Consider the following 7,500-nt stretch of genomic DNA (forward strand, 5'->3'; position numbering starts at 1 on the left):
TATATATTATATTATATATATATATATATATATATATATTATATATAATATTATATATAATATATACATATGGGAGGCCCAGTGGTTAGGGTAGCGGACTCGCGGTCGTAGGATCGCGGTTTCGATTCCCAGGCCGGGCGTTGTGAGTGTTTATTGAGCGGAAACACATAAAAGCACCACGACGCTCCGGCAGCGGGTGGTGATCCCTGCTGTACTCTTTCACCACTCTTTCTTCTGTTGGCCTGTCATTCAACGGCTAAAACAATGCGAACGCATTGTGACCAGCGATGTGTAACAACATCTTATGGTCTGGTCGGTCAGGTGATATATATATATATACGACGGGCTTCTTTCAGTTTCCGTCGACCAAATCCACTCACAAGGTGCCACGCAGTGGGACTGTGTGTGTGTGTGGTGTGTGTGTGTGTGTGTGTGTGTGTGTGTGTGTGTGTGTGTGTGTGTTTGAGTGTTTGTGTTTGTCCCCGTAACTTACCGGTTCGGTAAAAGAGACCGATAGAATAAGTACTAGGCTTACAAAGAATAAGTCCTGGGATCGATTTGCTCGACTAAAGGCGGTGCTCCAGCATGGCCACAGCCAAATGACTGAAACGAGTAAAAGAGTGAAAGGGTATTTGCAGTTGGTGTAGACTAGAATGTTTTCTGGCCTTTGAACGGAAAGACAAATCGTTAGGGACACGGTTCCCGCTATGCCATATTAACTACCACGTCTACCAACATCTACTCTTATGATACGAAGATACGAGCTTTCATTCATGAAGCTGGAGTGTATTCCATCTCAGAGCAGTTGTTGGATTTGCTGCCCTCACCATCGCCACTGACCCAGAATCCTTTACCGACTAATACAACAGCCTCAAAAGAGCCGCCCTTATGAGAGTGTCCCTGAGTAGACCGACACCCACCCTTGGACTCCCCACCGAGTGCATATAAGTGTATATATATATTTCTTAACTACCCACAAGGGGATAAACACAGAGGGGACAAACAAGGACAGACAAAGGGATTAAGTCGATTACATCGACCCCAGTGCGTAACTGGTACTTAATTTATCGACCTCGAAAGGATGAAAGGCAACGAAAGTCAGTATCGGCAAGAGATTATGCGGAACTGGTACTTAATTTATCGACCCCGAAAGATGAAAGGTAAAATCGACCTCGGCGAAACTCAGACAGTAGCAGCAGACGAAATACATATTTCTTTACTACCCACAAGTTGGCTAAACACAGAGAGGACAAACAAGGACAGACAAAGGGATTAAGTCGATTACATCGACCCCAGTGCGTAACTGGTACTTTATTTATCGACCCCGAAAGGATGACAGGCAAAGTCGACCTCGGCGGAATTTGAACTCAGAACGTAACGACAGACGAAATACGGCTGCGCATTTCGCCCGGCGTGCTAACGTTTCTGCCAGCTTTGACGCTATATACACTAAACCTCCTCTAATTTCATGAACGGAGACTTCGCCAGCATCTTTGTTTGTTGTAAATTCAGGGACCACATGGAAATCCAAAGAAGTCTTTGAGCTCAATACATAGAATGCTCATTTACCAATCCCAAACTGGACGGCGTTTTACCCAGCAAGGCAATTTTTACAAGTTCAGAATCCAGACTGCATAAAATACCTTTGTGCATCGCACGACTCCCTAACACTCCCGTCTCCCAAACTGTAGTTGATCCTTTTGGTTTTTTTGCCAAAAGAATCGCCAACTTTGCAAAATCATTTTTTCCGCCACCTCTTTTTTTCCCCCGTTTTCTTTTTCTTGTTATTTTACGTATGTATACTTCGATATATAGGAGCAATTTTTTTCCTAATGTCGCAACAGATATGTCGGAAACATTGTTTGAACCATTCGCAGTATCATAAAGAGGTACAGTGTTTCAAATCGGAAAGACCATCCAGCGGAGACGATTCCAAATTTGGACGATCTTCCATGATAGCGGACAGCAATTACTTTCCGAAAATACGCGCTGTAATACAAAGAAATCATCGTCAGATTTTTTTCATGTTTTAGTTAGGCTAGAAGGCAGTGCCCATGACTCATTACAAGGTTTTCAAAACTGCTGGGAGGAAGAGAGGACGATATCTATAAACAGGAAATCCGGCTCTCGAATACTCGCCACAACGTGGAATCCGGTAAAAAGCATTCTAGATGCCAGGTGGCAAAGTTAAACCTAGCGACGGGTTAGGTCTACCACCCACGAAAGCTACTTACAACTATTGGCTAACTTGTACTTACAGTGGCATTTTCCTGAAGTGGGTTGAACCGGCTCCGACCAACGAGTTCAAAACGTTCCCCATGAATAGTGACCACGTCCGATGGACAAATGCTCCACTGGGCCAGCAACCGACGCCGCAACCACGCCGCGACCGAACCCCCGCGAACGGGGGACGGCAGCCGGACGCGGCCGCAGCGTCGGACGCGAAGGAGAGCGGCGGCAATGGCAAGCCCGGGCCGCGCGCGGAGCTACCGACGACGGTTTCGGCGCCGCCGCGTTACCGGAAAAGCACTAATCGACGCGCTAGTTAGCAGGCCGGAGTCTCGTTCGTTATCGGAATCAACCAGACGGATCGCTCCACCAACTAAGAACGGCCATGCACCACCACCCACCGAATCGAGAAAGAGCTATCGATCTGTCAATCCTACCGGTGTCCGGACCGGGTGAGTTTTCCCGTGTTGAGTCAAATTAAGCCGCAGGCTCCACTCCTGGTGGTGCCCTTCCGTCAATTCCTTTAAGTTTCTGTTTTGCAACCATACTCCCCCCGGAACCGACTATGGTTTCCCGCGCAGGCTCCCCGCCGGGTCATCGAAGCGAACGCCGGCGGAGCGCCAGTCGGCATCGTTTACGGTCGGAACTACGACGGTATCTGATCGTCTTCGAACCTCCGACTTTCGCTCTTGATCGAGGAAAACGTGCTTGCCACACGCCGTCGCTGCAGGCTTTATTGAGAAAATTCTATAGTTTGTAAGATATTTGTTGTTTTTTTTTCCTTCAATTTCTGCAACTTCAACCAATCAATGACGTCCATTGAGGTAAAAAAAAAGTGCCGTATGAATATGTCCCTCGTTTAAGAAACAGATTGGGTTTATTTACATTTGTGAAGAAAAAAAGATACCCTTTTCCCCACCCCTAACCCTAACCCTAAAACAGATTGAAATGCAATAGATCGATACTAGGGTCATAATTATGGGTGACAATTTCATATGACACCGATAGAAAAAACTGCCGTTCAAACCGAAAAGATCCTTTTTTTTTATCAATCTCGTAAAGATGAAAGGCTGATTCGAACTCAGAACGTAAAGAGCCGAAACTCATAATGCAAAGAGCCGTGAAGTACTCTGTCTGACAATCTCCAGCCTCAATTCGCCGCCTGTGAGGTTTTTGAAGAAGTAGGCAACTGCGTAAGTTCGTGCCACGTGATTTTAAAAGAAAAACTGCAGAAGCATTGTTTATCTGACAAATCAACAAAAAGAAAGTCGAGAGATTGTTCGTCGAAAGCTGTTTGTTGATCGCTGGAATGCTGAGGAAACGTGCGTGTACAGTTCTTACAAAAGACATTTGTCACAGAGGATCGGACCATCAACGCCACGACTAAACAGAACATGTCAGAGACGCTCAAACGTGAAGGCGATATAGTGATAGCTGTTTCTGATTGGAAGCGCGTCATTTACTGTATGTTCCCAGCAGACAGACAAGCAACAGCAACAAAAGGAGGCGCAATGGCCCAGTAGTTAGGGCAGCGGACTCGCGGTCGGAGTATCGCGGTTTCGATTCCCAAACCGGGCGTTTTGTGTGTTTATTGAGCAAAAACACCTAAGCGCTCCACGAAGCTGCGGCAGTGGGGGGGGGGCGACTCCTGTTGTACTCTTTCGCTCCAACTTTCTCTCACTCTTTTTTCCTGTTTCCTGTCCCCGACTTCCTACGCAACCACTGAGCCTGGATGCGCATTCATTCATCTGTCGATGCTCTCGGTGTCGGGGGTTGACTTGCTTTCTCTTCTGCGGGTCTTATGAATAGCAAAGGACCAACGTTTCGGACTTCTCCCACAACAGAGGCGCGATCTTGCGAGCTCTGGGACGAAGACCGCTTCGCTCAACAAACAAGCAAACAAACAGCAACAACAACAATAATCATAATAATAACTGCCCTGATGCAATACCAAGCAGTGGCTCTCATGGCTTCTGATCTTAACTGATTGGAAGTGTTACCATGTACATTGTTTTGTCTCGGTATAAAAGATGGGCTACAGCAAATATTCTGCTCAATACCACAGATTTGCTTGTCAGTTGTTTGACCATAACCAGTTGAGCATGACCCTTAGTGGCTGACAATATGTGCATCTCTGAACATGAGCAGAAGTAGTTGGGGAGCACCATAGCCATGTGTTGAGAGGAATTCTTTGGGGTTTGGATAATTCACCTTAGGAAACATGGATGTGTCGTTCAACATCCTTAAACAATCCTATTCGGGGACCTTTTAAGCGGGATGGGCTTACTCAACATGAAGAAAATTCTAACTGGGTCCTACCCGCAAGGTCATGTACTGTTTATCTTGATATGAGATCACTCTGTCGCGCACATAGGGTTGTGATGCATGTGCCTGGTGTACCCTTATCAGACGGGTAGTCATGATGGGTATACTGAGTTTCGTATATTTGTACCCCAGTGTCACTTTGATGGCATGCACTACCCACCATGGGAAAGAGAAAACCATCGGTTACGTCAACTTAAAGGCGGGTGGGGTATAATATCGGCCATTGTTGAGATGAGTTTAAACTCAGTAATAAGTCCTGGTAGTTTTGCAGGTAAGAAAGCGCTGGTAAACATCCCCCAACAGTTGAAAGAAGATATATGCCCAGACTACAAAGGAAGAAGAATGGATACAAAAACTCGCAGGCTTATCTCTCTGATCTCACAATACCAGTAAAGTAATGTAAAGTATCGCCAGAAGGAAGAGGATGTCGTTCTTAGGAGACAACAAGCAACATGGCTTCCGTTCCGGATGAAGCTGTCTCACACAGCTACTACAGTATTATGGCTGGTTACTGAAACAATAGCTCAACCATTTAAGTGGAGGTAATGTATCTGGTCTTTACGAAGGTTTTCTATAAAGTTTATCACGGAAAGATATGTCACAAACTGCATGATTTCAAGATAACTGCAAAAGTAGGATAATGACTGCATGACTTTTTAGAAAGTTGGAGTCAGACGGTTGCAACTAAAAGTGCTCTCTCTGTTGGGTGACAATAACTCATAGAGAAGTTCCTCAGGGAACCAGTACAGTTTGTAATAGCTCTCTCTCTCCCTCTCTTTCTCTCTCTCTCTCTCTCTCTCTCTCTCTCTCAGGCATGCATTCAATCATATAGTCAGACACTCTCACCGGCTACCTTGACGAAAGAAAAGTACTACAGACAGTGGTAAGTAGCTTGGTTACCAACCACATGGTTCCGAGTTCAGTCCCACTGCGTGGCACCTTGGGCAAGTGTCTTCTACTATAGCCTCGGGCCGACCAAAGCCCTGTGAGTGGATTTGGTAGACAGAAACTGAAAGAAGCCCGTCGTATATGTATATATATATATATATATATATATATATATATATATATATAATATATATTATATATTATATATATATATATATTATATATATGTGTGTGTGTGTGTGTTTGTCTGTGTTTGTCCCCCAATATCGCTTGACAACCGATGCTGGTGTGTTTACGTCCCCGTAACTTAGCGGTTCGGTGAAAGAGACCGATAGAATAAGTACTAGGCTTACAAAGAATAAGTCCTGGGGGGTCGATTTGCTCGACTAAAGGCGGTGCTCCAGCATGGCCGCAGTCAAATGACTGAAACAAGTAAAAGAGAAAGAGAAAGAGAATCAAGAACCGTAAGATAATACAAAACTACAAAAAGAACTGAAAGCAATATAAAAACGGGCAGAAGGAAACATGCGGTTTAATGCTAAAAAATTTCAAGCTCTGCTATCAGTCAATAGACAAATTGTAACAAGAATTCACACAGAACCAGGAAATATTGCAGTTATGGAGTCACAATCAATCAGAGATATGGGAATCCATGGCGGTAACGAAACGTCATTCCCTGTGTATAGTATAGCAATGTCCGGGCGATTGGCGAGTTAGATTCTGAGAACTTTCAGAACAGGCTAAAAGGAAACCACTCTGGTCAATTGGACAATATTTGTTCTCAGCCAAATTCAAATGCTGATCCGAAGTATGTCGCCACACCGCATCAAACAAACAGCGGGCCTGGAGTCAAGCCAACGCTGTTGCACCAAGATGGCGTCAGTACAACAGAAAAACCTACTGCAAGAGGCTAAGACTGACGATCCCCCCTCAAGCGAAAACTCGAAAGATATATATATATCATATATATATATATATATATATATATATATAATATTATATATATATATATACAAAGAGCAATAAAGATTCATTAATTTAAAAAAAATTTCCTGATATGGTACTACTTAGATGCACCAAAAAAAACTATACTGATTTAACAATACAGTAATGTGGGTGATATAAGCGAGAAAGAAGCAACAAGAATGATAGTTTTTTAGTACGATCGTTTCATACAAGGACAGGTTTTATTAAAAGTTGCAAAGATTACAGCATATAACGAGTCCCGTACTCATCAGCTAAAATACATGTAAGTTCTCTGACATCCTAGGCTTGAGGCTATACTCATGAAGTAATGTAGATAATTAAACACAGATTTCTAAAGTTCATTAAAGTTCTTTAAAGATGATATAGTCTTATCACAGAATTTTAAAATTTTGATAGCATCACAAGAAGGTGAACCTAATCCATATGAATTTCCATAGATATGATGAGGGATTATATACTCACAGAAACAAATTTATCCATTGTTATTAGCATTACAGAGAGGGTGAATTATCCTTTGTATATATGCACAGATTCCAATGGTGTAGATGTAATTTCCAGAGAAATGGAGATGATTTCATATATATATATTATATATATTAATCAAAATAAGCAACAAGGATATCCAGGTAGTGTAGTACAATCGTTTCATGCTACTTCATTTTATTAAACACTGTAAGTATTACATCAGTTTTAAAATGTCGAGCAATCTTCAGCCACATATAGAATTTTTAATTAAATGGACAATGTACATTTTTATACTTATTCATTGCCAACATTACAAAGAGGGTAGATATATAGACAGAGAGGTTAATTTCATCAATTCATAAATTTTGTTGAACTTACATATATATATATATGAAGGAAAAAACCCTAAAAGCTAAAACCAGTACAAACGCACGAACGATGTCATAAATAACAGTGACAAACGAAATATATACCACCAGAAGTTGTTGTTGACAAATAACAGCAGTAATTTTATTCAGCTGAATACACGTCATTGATTGGTTGAAATCACCGAAATACGACAACTTTAACACGAAATAACTTTGAAAACAGAAACTTTTCTCAACA

At 42.5% G+C, this 7,500-nt stretch overlaps 1 long non-coding RNA gene across 1 annotated transcript in view; it reads left to right on the top strand.

Annotated features, from left to right (window-relative positions):
* LOC118767033 overlaps positions 1-2,917 on the top strand; it is an 18,126-nt gene extending 15,209 nt beyond the window's left edge. The window contains exon 3 of the long non-coding RNA XR_005002929.1: positions 2,418-2,917. This is a non-coding gene — a long non-coding RNA (uncharacterized LOC118767033). The remainder of the gene's footprint in view (positions 1-2,417) is intronic.
* Positions 2,918-7,500: the final 4,583 nt, after the last annotated feature.

Source organism: Octopus sinensis, linkage group LG18 (assembly GCF_006345805.1).
Source record: "Octopus sinensis linkage group LG18, ASM634580v1, whole genome shotgun sequence".
Classification (NCBI taxonomy): domain Eukaryota; kingdom Metazoa; phylum Mollusca; class Cephalopoda; order Octopoda; family Octopodidae; genus Octopus; species Octopus sinensis.